General features: G+C 37.3%; 1 protein-coding gene across 7 annotated transcripts in view; it reads left to right on the top strand.

Annotated features, from left to right (window-relative positions):
* KMT2C (lysine methyltransferase 2C) overlaps nucleotides 1–18,833 on the top strand; it is a 152,338-nt gene that overhangs the window by 13,319 nt on the left and 120,186 nt on the right. For 2 of the 7 annotated variants that reach the window (XM_088150217.1, XM_088150216.1), the window contains exon 1: nucleotides 4,323–4,720. The exons of the other annotated variants lie outside the window; for them this stretch is intronic. The gene's annotated coding sequence lies outside the window, so the exon portion shown is untranslated. Of the gene's footprint in view, nucleotides 1–4,322; nucleotides 4,721–18,833 lie in introns of those variants that run through there. 7 annotated transcript variants of the gene reach the window in all.

Here is an 18,833-nt window from a genome sequence, read left to right as displayed (position 1 = left end):
CCTAATCCTAAACCACCATCTGGCAGTCAGTCAGTCAGTGGAACCATCTGCCATAATCTCTGGAAAATTCCCCAAGTGTCCTCCAGAAACCCCCCAGAACCATCAGAAACTGAGGCAGATCATACTAATAATCCTGACAGGGCTGTAGAGTTCCTGACCAGCAGTCAATTTCAACTGGGCCAAGAAGTGATCAGACCACAGCAAAGACTAGTTGTAATGCCCTCCATATCCTGGTCACAAATAACTACTCCAGAGGATAGATAGTCCAGCATATGTCTGCTTGCATGTGTCATGCCAGAGATTACCTGGGGCAAGCCAATCATGGTCACCAAGGAGATCATGAATTCTCCCACTTTCTCCAGCTGAGTTTCTAGGAGTGGAAGACTCATCTAACATCTGGACTCTAGACCAACCCTGAAATAGTTCAAGGAGCTCAAGAAGGGAGCCACCTGATCAGTGGGGCATCCAGTCCACCCAGCTTGTCCCTTCAGCCCAGGGTAACGTTCAGGCAGTTGCATCCTTTGTGGTTTGGCACCTGGGGGTCTGTCGGACTGCATACAGTACTCTGATCAGAATTGGCCCAACCTATTAGATCATCTCAGGAGAAACTACTAGTTTCCCACCTTTGGAAAGTAAATAGAGCTGAGGTCAGGAGGTGCTGCTTTTCAATAGCAGCACCAGTTCTCTGGAACAGTCTCCCAGAAGAGATTAGACTGGCCCCCTCCCTGATGATGAAGAAGAATCTTTAATGACCAGCCCATAAAACACCTTACATAAGACTGATATTGATTAAACAATTAGGTAAATAGATCAATCAAACCTCCGTATGTCTTACATATAACATGACAAAAATTGGTCACACTTAAGGAAATTGAATCATTTGAATCTGAAAGCAAAAGCTTCAAGTAAAACTGGTCAGAGTTACCAAGATATTTAATTAGGCATGAGGTTAACAGCTCATGGTGTCAAAATAAAATGCACAATATAACAAAACATGTTGGTGGTTTCAATGACTCCTTTATCACATGGGCAGAGTCTGAATTTAAATAGGATGCCTTTGTATCTCCCCTCTAAGACAGCTGATGGAAGGCCCTCCCTGGTAATACTAAAGGAAGATGCTGAAAACTGAATTGTTCTGGAGAACATTCTAGTCTGTCTTGGCCAACTTATTATTTTTATTTTGGTTTATCTGGTTTTGTTTTGGTTTGTTTTGGGGTTTTTTGGTGATTCTGTCAGCTTCTCTTTTTATTTTTATTTTAGTATTTACTGTGAATATTTTTAAATTCTTTATATTGTATAAGCTGCTGAAAGTTGTTTTAGATTGTGGCAGGATATTCATTATTTTTTCCCAAGCAGGGCCTCTGGTCACAAATAAGATCTTATCTTGTCCCTACTTCCCTGCTCAAGCTTAATGCTGAAGCTGTTGCAGGACCCAAAACATGGGAGGGCAAATCTCCCTAAGAAAGACATCCCTGCTTCACCCAACTAGGTTTCAGAAAGACTTGTCAGGTTTGTCTACTCATCCATAACTTGGTCATGGATGTTTTTTTTTCCTTATCGCAGTCAGACTTAGTACAGGTAGTCGTTTTTTTTTCCTTATCGCAGTCAGACTTAGTACAGGTAGTCCCCGGGTTAAGAATGCCTAGGTTACAGACAACCCATATAGTTAAGAACAGAGCCTATTGTAGTTCGAGTTAAATACACAGTGGTTTGAGTTCATTACACAATACTACTTATACAGTATTTTACAATAATACCATTCTGGCTTAGATAAAAATTTGACTTAAGGACAGACATTGGGAACGGAACTCATTCTTAAACTGGGGACTCTCTGTATTTGCAGCAGCAGCAGCAGCAGGAGGAACTTGAAACCACAGTCACCAGCTGTCTGACTACCTGGACCCAGGTGGGATGCACTAGACCAGAAGTTGTAGAGAGCTATGTTAGCTTATGGTAGCCAAGAATCAGACCAAGTCTGGCATCACCTTTTCAGGTTAACAGTTTTTATTAAAACCTCAAACCTCTCACAGTTACAACCTTTACAATCTCAGCCTTGTCTCTCACTACTATGAGCTTATATTAAGAGCTCCATATAGCAGCAAGAATAATACTATCAAGAGTAATATCCTATTGTGTTTGCTGTAGATCCTTGTCTTAGTTACTCATCTTAAAGACAGTAAAAAAAATGTGAATGTCCAAAAGTGTGTTCAATTTGCTGAGGGAAATCTTGTTTTAAAGTCTGATGCTGACTCTGTATTCTGTAGTCACTACTGTGGGTTTTAAAAGTTGCTGGCTATACCAATTCCATTTTTCATTTTGTTAATCTCTGACATTGTTGTTTTAATTTTTTTTCTTCCCCTTATTTCTATTTGCACATCATTCTCCTTTTTCTTATTCGTCCCCTTGGTCTCCAGTTCTGCAGTCCTAGGCTCTAAAAATTCATCTGGAGTCAACACTAGAATTAAATGAGCCTGAGTTATTTGAGACAAATCTTTCATTACACTAATTTAACATTGTTACCCCATTGTCACATTTCACAAATGTTAGCAGAATGTTTTTTTCCACAAGGATTCTACTTTAGTTTTATTCATTATATTTCAGTATTGTTACTTCTCTTTCAGAGTCCTGATTTTTAACATAAACACTGTTTGACTTATTCAGATCTGCTGGCTTCTCTGGATTGCTGTTCTAGTAATAACTTTTAAAACTGAGTTCAGTGACAGTTGCACAAGTGTAATAAGACAACACCAGATTGTGACCTTCATGTCATGAGCCAAAATAGAATATGGTACTAATACACGATACGGGATGGCATCAATTACTCAGCAGTTGCTCATCTTTTTTTTTCTTTAAAAAATGTTTTTGGCATAGTGTCACATTGGACAAACAGCGTAAATGTAAGTTGTGAAGGCAGCATGAGAATTGTTGCAGTAGCTTTGTATGTATGCAGTACAGAAGGTTTTACCTGTCGCTTGTTTGGGATCGGTATGTCAAACACTCCTTTCAGTCTGATCGTATTTATGTTTGCTGTTGGATATCCATTTTATTTGTATTTATTTGTTCTGCAATTTATATGCCGCTCAGTTTCTAAAAAGAAGTTTCTTTCCAAATGACTGTGCAAACTGTTGAACCAAATTCAGTGGGAGAAAATATGACACATATAGTGGTACCTATAGAAGAGAATATATGTAGCTCGGGGTTGAATTGTGAGGTCTTTGGTGCTCTCTGAGATTGCAGAAACTCCTGCAATCAAACAACCATACTCAGCACCAAAGACTCCACATATAGTTGTATTTATGTTAAACCATGGGCGGGGAGGGGCCCAAAGAAGATTTTAGAGGAAGATGTAGCTTCACATTTAACAAGAATACAACAAGCTGTTTTCTAATTTGGAGGGCAGTTCAAGATAATGTGTGAGAAATATTCTTTCAAATACACATGGCTTGAGACAGGGAAAAGGAGAGTCCCCAGTTAAGTTTGTGGCCTAAGGGGGCAGATTGGTTAGTTTTAAATGATGTTTGGGTGAGGACGTGATATTTTTAGAGGACAAGCTCTGAGTAAGTAAAATAAGTTACATAATGCTTCCTTTGTTTCTGTTCAGCTGAAAGTTTTTTTGGCAGAAGCCAGTGGAGGGACTGGAAAAGGGACAAAAAAAGGAGGAAACAGTACCAATGTGTGGAGTGTATGGTTGAATGGAAATTGTTTAGTTTAAAACTGTAGCGTAGCTTTCTGCTGAAATAACCTACGTGGTAAATGAGGAAGCCAACGCTGGAAATGTTTTATTTTCTTAGAGAAGTAGTTATTTAGTAAGAGAGAATAAGCTCCTTCTTCCCTCCCCGCACGACCATTTACCAAAGTACACCTTTATAGAACAATTTGCCGTCTGAACGTATGGAGCTGAGGAAATGATTTCCTTCCCAAACGTGCGATTACCAGCAGGCTTTCCGACGTACAATTCTTAAAGCAGGAGGAGCGCCCGTGGCAGCCAGGGCGTCCCATCCTCCTCCTCAGGCCTTCCCACATTTCTCTCCCGTTGTGTCAGAGGAGGTCTCGCTGGAAACGATTGGTTAACGTACGGCCAGCTTGCTTGCTCGCTCCGCATGCACGCGTTCAGCTGGTCGGTGAAGAGTTAAGGCAGAGACCGTGAGCGCCTCTGAGGCAGGCTGGCTGGCTGGCTGGCTGCTCCGCTTCCTTGACGAGAGAATCCAGTCCGCGCATTTGCGTTGCTCGGTCAAGTCGGATCTACTTTCCCCATTCCTTTTTTTTCTCTCTCTCATCCCTCCCCCCCTTTCCGCCGCCGCCGCCGCCGCCGCCTCCTCCTCCGGCAGCCTTAGTCTGTGTTGGGAGGGGGCCACCGTGAGAGCCAAAGTTCCGAGGCGGTTCGGGGGCTCGCAGACCACTTGCCCGATCAGTGCCTGCAATGGGGGATTAAGCGAGACTTGCCTAGAGGAGCGCCGACCGCTTGGCTTCGCTGAGGCTGCTAACGAAGTAGCCGGGGAAGTAGAGGGCTGCTTGATTTGGAAGAGTAATATGGCTGATCTAATGGAGTACGGAGCAATTTGTTTTTCTCCGTCCGATGCTGAGCTTGGATTCTAACATGTAAATAACTTCTTTCGGATAATTAGCTTTGGGCACGGGTGCCAGCCTCTTTGTTCTTCCAGAGGGTTTGGTGAGAGGATCCGGGCTGTGCATAATGTTGGGCAGACAGAATTGGACGGCGGTGAGTACCTTGTCGTTAACTTCTTTGTATTGGAGGGCTAAATATGACAGGAGCCTCGGGCTCTGTATGGCAGGCCGTGTTACAGTTCCCTGGATACGGTTGTGGGTTTTAAAAGAAAGAAAGAAAGCCAGCAGGATCCATCCTGCCCTGGAAAGTTATCGGGAAGACTAGGTCAACCCTCGATATTGCAACGCTGTTTACGTTGTCTTTGCTCATTATGGGAATAGTTACAAAGGTATCTGTTCAGCATTCTTCAATTAATTCCTTCCGGTCAAGTGAAAAAAAAATCTGCGATGTCAGGAAATGTATAAAAGCCAGCTGTCCCCATATCTGAAATATTGTACACTGTTTTAAATGAAATAGTCTTTTGTGCGGTTCCATCCTTGCATGCTAGATTGTTGAATAGGCTGGGATAGAGATTGAAGCCATTTTAAAATTATGATTAGCTTTCTTTAGGAATAGGTCATAAGTGAAAAAATTGGTTATGTAACTTTTGTTTCAGTGAACTTAATACACAGTACAAGGAAGAGTTCTTCCAGCATGTAATACAAATTCTGTTATCTTTGCATGATGCCTGCACAGTTAATTTCTCCAGTAACTTTATATACCATACATTGTAGGTCCTTTAAAAGATATAAGTATTTTGACAAACATGTTGACATGTCACTGTAGCTTAAACTGCTTAATTTTATTTGATTTTTGAATTTTTTGGAGGATATTTTTGAATTTTTACATTTTTCAGTTATAATTCTGGCCACTTGAGTTATATTGAAACAGGTGGGTTTTTGTGGGTGCTGCAATCCAAAACATGTTATCACTATAATACAATATGAAAAAAAAATGGAGAAAAAACTGTATGCCCAAATTAAAATGCTAAGTATTGAGTATTGTAATTATCTAAGTACTCATTATACTATTTTAATGCACAATAAAATGAACTCTAGTAATGGAAAGAGGGTTACTGCAATTTTGGCTGTTGAAAATATTTTTATTTTCAATACTTTTTAAACAAGTACAGTGCTATTCAGTCAGCAGTGGTTATTGCAGCTGCATTGATGTTCTGCTAAAGAGCACTGTATAATAGTTTCCTAGTGGTGTGAAAGCAGTTGCTACATATCTTTAATGTAGTGGCCCAAGACAATTTATTTCTGTTCATAAATTGACATCACAGCTCAGTGATTTTTTAAAATATAATTTACATATAATATACAATTTCAGGTGATCTTTTCTGTTTTCACCTTGGCACTTAGAAACTTCCTGTGCTTATATTTGCCAACTTCCTGCTGAAAAAAAAAGTATCAGTTGCTATATTTACACAAAGTCATTTCTATCTAGAATAGTAAAAATTGTAACTAACCCTATACAATTTATCATTGTTTTATTGTTTGGTTTTTACATTATAGTCCTACACATTATTTTCAGAAGTCAGTACCATGGTACTCAGCAGAACTTATTCCCAGAATATAGGAGTTGAGGAAATGAAGAAATCTTGGCATCTAGTCAATTTATTCTTTAAAATATGAGTTTCAAATACTGTTTTTTTCCCTTAGACTTATTGGCATTCCTTTTGTTTTTTTTTTATACCATGGAACAGTAGAAATGTAGTAGTTTATGAGTTTACAAAGGAATCCAATCTAATCCTTAACCATTACATAAACTCAACATGGCACCATGCTTTTAGTTTAAATAGTAGGGGCTGTTAGCCACTTTAAAAAAAATGTCTAACTAACTCACTGCTGCTTAATTTTGCTAGAGAAAAAAATGAGTATAAAATTATCTTGGCATTGAGTGCATCAAATTCTCTTTTTGATTTACTGATAGATTTATTGTAGATATAACAAATGACATATTTTGTCACACAGTTATGTATTCAATAAGGCAAAGAGAAAACTATGGGAGTTTGGAAGATGTTAGGTCATCCTGAGGGTAAGATTTTAAGAATATGTTAATGTGCTGTAGTAATATTACTTATTTGATAGAAGTCTTAGGAAGTTTCTAAATTTAAGAAAGGTTCTTTGTGAATATAAGTTCAGTGAGTGAACAGATGACCATAAACAAATAGGTTTAGTTTAATCATTTGTTGTTATTTTTATTCTGGTCTAGAGGAAAAAAAGGATACTGTAGAACTTATACATTGGACTAAGCGATATTCATTTAGTTTTGGCTTAGACTGCTGTGGGAACCCATCAGTTGTGGTGTTGCATAGTGCAAACCCAGCTTACATATTCTGAGGTATTATATTCAGTTTACATATTTATCAAACACATCCCTATTAGAAGATTAGTTAGTGCTTGTTCACATTTTAAGCTAATGCTTCTGCTATGTTATTGCAGAATGAAAAAATGTTACCAGTTCTATGCCAGTTTGAAATTTTATGTGCTGGATGTTTTCCAAACAGCTGCAACCATTCTCTGCTTAGAGGAACTTGCTAGTTAAAAGAAAAATTGGTGAAAGTAAATGAAGATATAAAATTCAAAATAAACATTACATTTACAACACTTGCTATCTACAGAACGGCACAAAAATGTTTTTTATGCAGACTTATTGTTGATGGACAGAGGTTTGCAAATTATTTTTGAGATATCAAACTATACCTAAGGCAATATGAAAAAGACAGTTGACTGGAAACATTTGACAGGCAGACAGCCTTAAGTTTGGAAAATTGTCAGAAGAGATTGTTCTTCTCTAATGTTAAACTTGACAGCAGAATTAGAGAAATTGTAATAAAAATCTTGGCACTGCTTAGATGGAATTTCACTAGTGAGGTTTAAAATTGCAGGTGTTTCATTACTCAGTTGTGAGATAACAGCATTTGTGGTAGATTGACAAAACAGCTCTGATTCAATTAAAGATCTATGAAGTCAGGCCTCCTTATTGTCAAAAAAAAGTCAAAATGGTTAGATGAAGCTATTCTGCATGTTTAGGAGTTTTTAATGGGGAGGGTTCTGTTAACCATAATAGGATTTGTATGTCTGCTTATAGAAGAAAGAAAGGAGGGAAGCATCTGTAAAAGCCTATGGTAAAAATGTTGAGACTCAGAAATACAGTAGTTAGCTTGTTATCTCCATTAGAAAAAATATCAGTTGTACAGACATTGCTATAAAGACATGCTTTCTCGATTGTTAACTATTATGAAGGAAGGTATGTTTTCAGAATTTCATGTTACAATTTGATTGTTCATTCCAGACACTGCCCTTTTGATTAGGGGACATGTATATTGATATTTTGCCTGGTGGTCAGATAATTTGGACTGCCTATCTAGTTACTTTGGGCTTGATTGCTCTGCGTTGGTTTTATAGATTAGTATTTTAAAGTGCCTTGAGCCTTTGTGAAATTGACAGTCTATAAATCATTGTACAAATAAATACATATATTGTTGTATAAAGTAAATAAACTTGGGATCATTTAGTCAGAGGTTTCGCATTACTTTTGTATTTCTTTTGAGGAAGAGAAGCAAAAATAAGTTTAATTGTAAGAGTCTTTATCCCACTTAAAAATGGTAGTTTCATAAGACACGTTAGGAAGTTGAGAGAAATGATATAGCATACAGTAAAGCTATAGCTATGACTTTAATTTTCCTTTCTACATGTATAAGTGCAGTGAGGAGTAGCACAGTTCAGTTCAGTGAGAGAGCACATATTTTGAATGTCAAGGTAGCAATTGCTGATACTTCTAGGGCTGTGCAGTGCTTTGATCTCCAAAAGGTGCTTCAGAGCTCATGAGAGTGCAAACGTATTACTTGTTGGCAACACCATAAACAGCTGTGTAATCCTGGGAAAATCATAGCTACTTGAAGGTGTAACAGCAGGTGCTACTTTTATGCTCCTACGCATTCTGAAGCATCTGTAAACCAGAATATATCCCAGGCTGGAGAAAACTGTTATATAAAATAGCTGCTTTTCGAGACTACCAAGAGACCAGCCAAGGACCTTGGGAGGATAGGAGGAAAATGCTTAGAGTTTAAACTCTCTCTCTGGGTTTGTATGTATGTGTATAGGCTTTGATTTCTTTTCACTGCAGTGGATGGTCAGTGGTTGTGTTTAAGGCTTCATTCCTGTCTGCATGAAGTTTCTAATCTAGCTGATTAGTTCTGAGAGTCTTCCATTAAGATGAATCAGGTGGTGAATAATGCAGTTTAAATGTCTGAAGGATTGTGATTTACTGCCAAGCTCTGGTGTAAAGCCTAACAGTAACTTTTTGAGATAAATCTAACTTCCAGCTAGGATGATCAGGTAGTATGGTCTACGGAAGATACTTGTGTCTGATTCTGGGTGTGATCCTATTAGTCAAAGTAGACAATATTGGTTAATTGGTCAAATAGTTTAACCAAGTATATGACAATTTCTTTTGATCCTACATTTTATTTATTTATTTAATTTATCATTAAATGTATATGCCGCCCATCTACCCCAGAGGGTGACTCTGGGCAGCTTACAATTAAAAACTAAGACAATAAAAACAATAAAAATATAAATACCCCCTCCCCCCTGATTAGATCACAAATAACAAATCTATAAAAGCAATATACAAATCAAGAAGATGGGGGAAGCAGTATCAATCATCCCATGAGCCAGTTCCAGCAATGTGAGCCCCCATCAGGCCCCTAGCCATCTGTCATAGTCATGTTTTCACACTTTTTCAGAAGGCCAGGAGAGTGGGGGTAGCCCACACCTCAGCTGGCAAGCTATTCCACAGGACAGGGGCCACAGCAGAAAAGTCCCTCTTCCAGACCCCACCAGCCAAAATTTCCTGACTGGTGGGGTCCGCAACATGCCCCTTCTGCCGGACCGAGTTGGGCAAGCAGATATAATGGGGGTGAGACGGTTTCTCAGATAACCTGGTCCTGTGCCATGAAAGGTTTTAAAGGTGATAACCAACACCTTAAATTGAACCCAGAAGCAAACCGGCAACCAGTGCAGCTCACGTAACAGAGGTGTTATATGTGCCGCCCTAGGGGCGTTCAAGATTGTCCACGCTGCTGCATTTTGTGCCAGCTGTAGCTTCGGAATACTCCTCAAGGGTAGCCCCATGTAGAGTGCATTGCAGTAATCCAAATTGATCCTACATATATCTTTAGTGATTTAAAGAAAGAGAAAAGTGTCTGTGAGGTGGGTTGGGTGGAGAGAGAGTAAGAGTCTGTTAAGCCATAGACCATGGTTTACAAATCATAATGGCTGTGTTCACACAAGGCTGTATGTCAAAACCCAAATAAACCACATTATAGCTTAATGGTTGTCCTTATACATCACACTATTTTTTATGTCCTTGTGCCCTAGTTAATGATTTATCTGTTGCATTGGAATGTATATTGAAACATAGCCCAAGAATGATTGAACCTTCCATTAAGAGAAAAATTCTCTGTTGGATGTATGTGTGTGTGTGTGATATTTGTTTTCTCACATTGTTAGTGAAACATGGATAAAGTTTTCTTCAGCCAGGTCTCAACTCCACTCCCTGTCAGTTGTTTGTAACCAATACGTTTCCTGAGTTTTACTTTTCATTGAATCTATTGTCATAGGCGACCTTGTAGGCATAATCCTTCCCCTCCATGATTTCATATTAATCAAACTGTTTCTCTATACTTTACAAGGACCACCAGAGAAAACCCCCAGAATTTTAGAGCTCATGTTTTTGTGTAATGCTTATGTTAGCATGCCAGAGTTTTCTTGTTAACTATGCCTTTTCATTTAGCAACAAGGAATGCATTTCAGTAGTATTGTGGAGTGGAATTGGTTAGAAAGGTATAAAGATACTGGAAGCTTCTTCCTAAAGCTGACTTGAAATGCCTTCGTACTGTAAGGTTCCTAAAGGCCAAGTAGGAATCTTCCCAGGTGGAAAATTCCATCTTTTCTATACATAGTTAGCCATATTCAGTACAGAGATATTATTTGAGAATATGTAGAGAATATATAAACTGATTAGTATTTTAAAAGTATTTGGTAAAGGTGAGTGTCTTCACGATATTAAATGCCCATGAAAAATCCATTGGGAAAAAATGGTGCTGAGAGCTGGAGAACAGGTTATAATTAGCTTGTAGTGTTCTGTCACTAATATGTTGTCTCAAATGGTAAAAGAAATAAAACCCTATGTGATCTTGCAGGCCTGGTTTTTAACTAAGAAAGACGACAATTTCAATTGGAGGTAAATTCAAAGGATGCATGTAAACCCACAAGTATATAAAGATGTGACTGGAACATCCTTAGATATCTTGTGACAGCAACTCTTCTAGTACCCATGATAGTCCAGGTGAAGTGAGCAGAGTGAACTTGACAAGAATTTGAATGGACTTAGTTCTCAGAATGAGCCAGTTTTCTCAGAGAGGTCCAAAGATGATTTCAGACTGGCACATGGTCTTCATGTAGAGGTACCCTGTGTTGTAGTAATTTAACATGTTTATAGTTTCCAGGTTAAGTAGCTGATTAAGTTTACCTTTGAAGAACACCAAAACTTTCATGGTTTCCAGGCTACCCAAGTTTATCTTATAATAAATTCATTAGTCACTTGTGATACAGTTTTTTAGTTCATGTTAATAACTGTAATGAATATTGTTATACAGTATAAATCACCATTAGAATGTCCAGCATGAACTAGATCCATTTATGTTTACCAAAACAGTTATTATCCTTTTTTGTTTGTTTGTTTGACCCACAATGAATCCAAAATTTGTTATAGTTGGATCCAACCAGACCAAAAGGAATAATGAGTTAACTTCCACTGGAGTAGTTTTCAGAAGCCTTGTGATAATAGGGGAAAATCTTAGTTTGCATTAAAAAAGAAAGATTTTTGAGAGTAACCTCTTCACTCTAATGTGTACTTCAGCTTGCTTTCAAGACTATATGAATTAACTCTCTGTAATTATGTTTCCAGAAAGATAGAATTCTCATTTTAAAATCTAGAGTGGGGGAAAAAAAGGAATACAGAGTTAATTGAATGTTTTACAAATATGCCAGTTGAATAGTTTATCCAGGTTTTGTCAACCAAACAGGTAACTGTTACTACCCATGGAGAACTTAGAAATCCTAGACTTTTGTATGTTGCTTGCAGTTATAAGTAAAAATGTAGAGATCCTTGATCAAATAGTACCTTTCAGTGAATACCCAAATGAAAAGAAGCTGACATTATCTTGAAATGATAGTTAAAATAACATCTTTCTGCAAATTTGAATACTTGTTTACTATTTATGTGTAGTTTACAGATTCAAAATAAGCAAACAGTGAATGTGGTAGGTGTAGATATTTGGACACCTTTTCAGTCAAGTACTTTGCAATACCTAAGGTGGCAGAAATAATAGCTTCCAAATGTTTCCTGTAATTAGGAGTCTTTTCTTGCTTTGGGATTTTTTCCCTCACTTTTCCTTACATAACTCTTCCAGTTCAAAATATTTTATAGGTCTCCTTACATACACTGCATGTTTGATGTCTTCCTATAGGTTTTGAATAATGTTCAAGTATGATGGCACATAATCAATCAATGGCTACTGTGAAGGCCATTTGAAGTCCTTTATTTTCCTGAAAGTTCTTCATGGTTGATTTGGAGATATGTTTTGGATCACTGGGTAGCTGAAATATCTTTAAAATATATGTCTTTAAAATGTTAAACCAATACTTTAGAAGAACTTCAACTCTTGCTTAGTTTTCTCCACAAATATGTCTTTGACAAAAAAACAAAAGAACAAAACCAGATGACATACCTCTGCTTGCTAGGGATTGTATGTCGCAGTGTTAGTGAGTAAAAGTTGCTGTTTTGTGCCATTGCAGGGAAACCTGGATTGATTTGAGTTTTAAGATTGCTGATTATGTAATCTGTTAGTGTAGCAAAGATCTTAAATTATTAACATTTCAAAGTCTTTAAATATATAAATAATCTTAATGATCTGGTCCTTGATTGCTATATTTAAGTTCTGGCTGAGTTTTTCTGTTTCAGAATTGCAACTCAGGTTACAGCAGGAATGATACTTATTGTTAGTTGAAAGATCTGCTGCAATTTCCTTTTGTTTATATTCTGTATCAATCAGTTCTTATGCTATGAAGGTGATATAAATGACAGGCAAAAAAGTGTGTTAGGAGTTGACAATTAATAGGCAATGGATTAAATTCAGCCTCCTCCAAGACCTTTTCTATAATCACACTTTTTTTTTTTTGGCCTGTTCGTTGTCTTTCTCTTATTGATTGATTGATTGATTGATTAAATTTATATGGTCGCCCATCTCACAGAAAATGATTCTTGGTGGTGTACAATAAAATAAGCAATTAACATATAAAGCCACTAAAAACACTTAAATAATTAAACATAAATAAAAACATTATCACAAGAGGGTTAAAATCAGAATATTATACATGGAATGGGCTTCCTGCTGCAAGGGGATCCCCAGGCCTGATGAACAAAAAACATTTTGAGAGCTTTCCGGAAGACCATAAGGGTTGGGGCCAACCTCACCTCAAGGGGGATAATGTTCCAAATGGCGGATGCCACAGCAGAGAAGGCTCATCTCCTAGGTCCTGTTAGATGGAACTAACTCCTTAGCAGATAGGAACAACATGCCTCTCTTGCCAGATCTGATGGGACAGGTAGAAGTAATAGGGGAGAGGCAGTCCCTCAGATAACATGGCCCCATGTCATGTAGGGCTGTAATGGTGAAAACCAGCACCTTGAATTGCACGCGGAAGCAAACTGGTAACCAGTGCAGCTCATGGAACACTGGTGTGACATGTGTCCTCCTAGGGGCACACACAACTGCCTGTGCCACTGCATTTTGCACCAACTGAAGCTTCCAGATACTCTTCAAGGTCAGCCTCATGTAGAGTGTGTTGCAGTGGTCCATTTGGGAGGTGACCAGGGTGTAAGTAACTGTAAATTTCTTTTTAATAGTTTAATTAGTTTTTAATTAAAATACTTCAGTTTTTAATAAAATAGTTTAATTCGTTTTTAATAAAAGTTGCTTTTATTAAAAAAAAATAAAAGCAGCTTTTTTAAAAAAAGATCCCACATATTTCACATGGTCTGAAACCATGTGGTGGGAAGGAGAAATAGAGAACTCATTACATATACAAAATGCATGCTAGTTCTCTAAAGAAGGGGGATAGAAAACCAAAGTCCACATGAACGCAAAAGACATCCTTTTCTTGCCAATCGCTTTCTTCCAGAATATGTGGCAAAAATGGGAGTCTGAGACTGAGGTCTAATAAACTGAAAGGACTAATGTATCAGGTCTGGAGGCAAAATATGCATCAAATAGATGAGAGTTTTCAAGTAGCCTGCTCTTATTTCAAGCAAGTTGCTTAAGCTGATGGGCGAAGCCAGAGATCAAAATAAAACTTATTGGTTCTCTTTGTTACTAGGCAACACCGTAAGTTGTGACTTGCTCTAAGCACTTAGGAAAAAGAAGTAAAGAAACTGAAATAAAATAAGCCCCAACTTCTTTTGAGGATGTCAACAACCGCAGTTGAGAGAAAGTTGAAGAAGTTTCTGAAATGAAGCTAGCATTTTTTTTTAAAAAAAAGAATCTCTCTAGATTGTCTACTTACTGTTGCTTACTGCAATTTAGATATATTTAACAGAAATTGGTCAGCAGCAGTACTTGGGAATAGAGAACTCAGTTCCATAATGGAAACAAGATACAGCATACTTATTGCAGGATCTTTTTGTGGCTTAAAAACTGTAAAGGGCTGTATAATTGTATCTCACAGGAGTTCTGAAAATTCCTTTGTGAATAAGCAGCTACGCACCATAGTATAGCATCTTTTTTTAATAGATATAAGTGTACTCTTAGATACTAAAAGTGAGGGAAAGCGATTGAACTGTTTTCATGTACTGCTTATTAAAAGAAGTGGATTTACTATTAAAATATTAGGAGCTACTTTAAAACGTTCAGCTACATTTTAGTGTAATAAAGGAGATAGAAATCCTGTGTTTTAGTATTTGATACAAATATTGAATATACATCTGTAAATTGGTAAATCTTTATTTCTGATCTATTATTTTACATTTGAAACCATGATTTCAAAAAAGGTCTCTAAGCTTAAGTCAAGGATATGTCAACTGTGAAGGAGTCAGACATGGAAAGAAGACTGGTTCCACTACCAGCTGTGTGTAAAAACTACATTGGACATAAAGGGATTTCACATTTATTATGTGGGTGGAATGATGTCATTTGGTTTGATTATGCCCCTTTCAAGCTGCTGTGATAATTACCTGCTTGTTACCAGAAGTGGTGAACCCATTTTCAGTACTTGTTTGCTTTTGCTGTCATGCCCTAATTGCTGTATAATTTTGTCTCTGCCAATTACTGCCATGATGTAAAATTTTACAATGAGGAAGTAGGAAAAAAGAAAGAAATCAGTATGGTCTTCATAATTTTGACAGAATATTTTCAATTATACATCTTGACATGTTATCTCTGGGGTACAAGTATAGGACCTAATTGTAACTTATGGACCATATCATCATCCTCACTTCCCATACACATACGATTTTCTTTATTTTCCCTTTTCACTGAATTAAGATTGACAATTAAGCTTAAACAAAGAATTAAGAAGTTCACTCTATAGATTTATTCTTAAATTGCAATATTTTCCTGGATTAGAAGAACATTCACAGCAATAACGACCTAATATTCTCTCATGACTTCTTTACCTTTCATTATTGCAAAAGACTTGCAACTGATCTCGCATTAGCTATTGGTGTTGGACAAGTTTCTCTACTACTTAAGAGAAGAAAAAAGTGTTTTACACTGAGTCCCATGCTTAGAGAATGAAGGATTACAAGCACTACACCTTCCTCGGAATAAATTTCACTGAACATAATGGAACTTACTTCAAAGTCTTCAGATATAAGACTCCTTTTTTTTTTTAAAGGTTCAACTGTTAACTGCTGAATATGTAATAAAGAATTTTTCTCTGATCAAAACTTGCAAGTTAGAGGAGAGAAAATTACATATAAAAAGGTTTATATCAGAACCATAAAATGTGCAAATAGGTCGTGACAGTTTATTTTTGTTCTAGATAAATTGATGGTAGCATTATGAAACTTATTTTAATATGCAAGTATAAAACTATATATTCATTTACTATACTGCATATAGTCTTAAATAGTTGTGTTATTTCTCCCCAAATAACATTTTACAAGTCAGGCAGATTTAGTGTTATGGATTTATTAGAAAAGAGACTGAAAACAAGTAGTCGCTTTAATAACATCATCTTAATATAAAAGCCTGTAGCCTGCAGAGAAATCCAAAAGTTTTTACCCATTCGAAATTTTCAGTGCAACAGAAGAGAAAATTCATTATATACTTTATTGGAGAAATAAAATTAAGTAAACTTTAGTTAAAATTAAATGTAAATTAAGTTCAAATTAACTTTTTTCCAGGTCTTGTTCTCCAGAGTGTGTTCCCATACAATACATGATACGAACTTTACATTATAAAGTAAAAGCCATGTGAAATTAAAAAAAAGAAGAATAGAAACTTAGTGGGAAATGCAGGCTGGTTGCTTCTTGACAAAATATGTCTGTAATGAGCATGTGTATTTGATATTAAAATGAGACTAATTCATGAAAAATATTTTTGCCATGTTTACTAGATACCCCAGAGAATATTTTTGAAAGGTTGGCTGTTAACTACATTATGTCAGAGGAACTTGTCTTAAATAAAGGAAGGCATACCTATGTGTATGATTTGGGGCTATATCACTGTCAATTTATTCTCATTTAATATGTAAGTTTGTTAAGTTGGCTTTGGGAAGAGTAATATGGTTGCAAGATGTGAATGTGATTTTGAATTATATGACAAAAATTTGGAATTTTTCACTATATCAAGAATTATGGTTTTTACCAAGCCTGAGGGGTGGCTAAAGAAATTATTTTTTTCAATAACAAAAAGGCAGTGCCATCATGGATTTACAGTGTTAGACCGATGGCACGTGTTCTCTACTTATAACCTGGCTCTTTATCAGTGTAATGAGAAGAGAGATCAGTATTATTCCATGTGGATAAAGTTTAAAGCTGTGTTTAAAACTGAGCTTACTAAAGTATATACTGTATGCATTGTAACAGGTTTTGGGCTTTCCCCCCCGTTTCCTAAACTCTTTTTTTCTCTCTTTTATTGAAACAATTTTAAAAAAATTAATTCAGCCATGCATAGGCTAAATGCTTTGGTGTCGCAGAAGCTTACCTGTTCCTCCACCACAGTCTACATTGTCTGTACAAGATGTTATTAATGACCTTTGAATTTTTATATTTATTTCTGAAGGCTTCTAGCATTTTTTTTTGGGCCATGTTTGCAAGTATTTTGGAGGGAGGAGGATTACCAGGAATTTAAATACTGTAGGAAAAAGAAGCTTAGGCAAGTTCATTTTTAGTGTGATCTAGCTTAGAACAATCTAGAAATTTACATATATCTTGTTTTTCCTTTAGATAGTTATTTAGGGGTCAACATTCCTTCTTTAAAGTTGCAAAGGTATAACTACTGTATAACTACTTCCAAAATGTGCTGGAATCTTTTTAAGATGGATAGTTTCTGGAAGTCTCTCTCTTTACTGTCAATTTGTGCATATGTGAAAGAAAGAGATAGATAATATGTCTGTCTCATCCTTGAAATTATGGTAGTGTGCTCTTTATTTCATTCATGGTTCTGGGTTGGATGCAAAATAATATATCATCTGCAAACAGACTTACAATACTCTTCATTTACAGTCAGGTCCAGAAATATTGGGACATCGACACAATACTAACATCTTTGGCTCTATACACCACCACAATGGATTTGGAATGAAACAAACACAATGTGCTTTAACTGCAGACTGTCAGCTTTAATTTGAGGGTATGTACATCCAACTCAGGTGAACGGTGTAGGAATTACAACAGTTTGCATATGTGCCTCCCACTTGTTAAGGGACCAAAAGTAATGGGACAGAATAATAATCATAAATCAAACTTTCCCTTTTTAATACTTGGTTGCAAATTCGTTGCAGTCAATCACAGCCTGAAGTCTGGAACGCATAGACATCATCAGACGCTAGGTTTCATCCCTGGTGATGCTCTGCCAGGCCTGTACTGCAACTGTCTTCAGTTCCTGCTTGTTCTTGGGGCATTTTCCCTTCAGTTTTGTCTTCAGCAAGTGAAATGCATGCTCAATGGGATTCAGGTCAGGTGATTGACTTGGCCATTGCATAACATTCCACTTCTGTCCCTTCAAAAACTCTTTGGTTGCTTTTACAGTATGCTTTGGGTCATTGTCCATCTATACTGTGAAGCGCCGTCCAATGGGTTCTGCAGCATTTGGCTGAATGTGAGCAGATAATATTGCCCGAAACACTGCAGAATTCATCCTGCTGCTTTTGTCAGCAGTCACATCATCAATAAATACAAGAGAACCAGTTCCATTGGCAGCCATACATGCCCACGCCATGACACTACCACCACCATGCTTCGCTGATGAGGTGGTATGCTTAGGATCATGAGCAGTTCCTTTCCTTCTCCATACTCTTCTCTTCCCATCACTCTGGTACAAGTTGATCTTGGTCTCATCTGTCCATAGGATGTTGTTCCAGAACTGTGAAGGCTTTTTAGATGTCGTTTGGCAAACTCTAATCTGGCCTTCCTGTTTTTGAGGCTCACCAATGGTTTACATCTTGTGGTGAACCCTCTGTATTCACTCTGGTGAAGTCTTCTTTTGATTGTTGACTTTGACACACATACACCTACCTCCTGGGGAGTGTTCTTGATCTGGCCAACTGTTGTGAAGGGTGTTTTCTTCACCAGGGAAAGGATTCTTCGGTCATCCACCACAGTTGTTTTCCGTTGTCTCCCGGGTCTTTTGGTGTTGCTGAGCTCACCGGTGCGTTCCTTCTTTTGAGAATGTTCCAAACAGTTGTTTTGGCCACACCTAATGTTCTTGCTATCTCTCTGATGGGTTTGTTTTGTTTCTTCAGCCTAATGATGGCTTGCTTCACTGATAGTGACAGCCCTTTGGATCTCATCTTGAGATTTGACAGCAACAGATTCCACATGCAAATAGCACACTTGAAATGAACTCTGGGCCTTTTATCTGCACATTGTAATTGGGGTACTGAGGGAATATCACACGCCTGGCCATGGAACAGCTGAGAAGCCAATTGTC

This window comes from Python bivittatus, unplaced genomic scaffold, assembly GCF_059951505.1.
Source record: "Python bivittatus isolate LINGU-HERP-01145 unplaced genomic scaffold, Pbiv_v1 ctg000610_np1212, whole genome shotgun sequence".
Lineage (NCBI taxonomy): Eukaryota > Metazoa > Chordata > Lepidosauria > Squamata > Pythonidae > Python > Python bivittatus.
The sequence above is the reverse complement of the archived record's forward strand: the minus strand, read 5'-3'. Positions and strand labels throughout refer to the sequence as shown.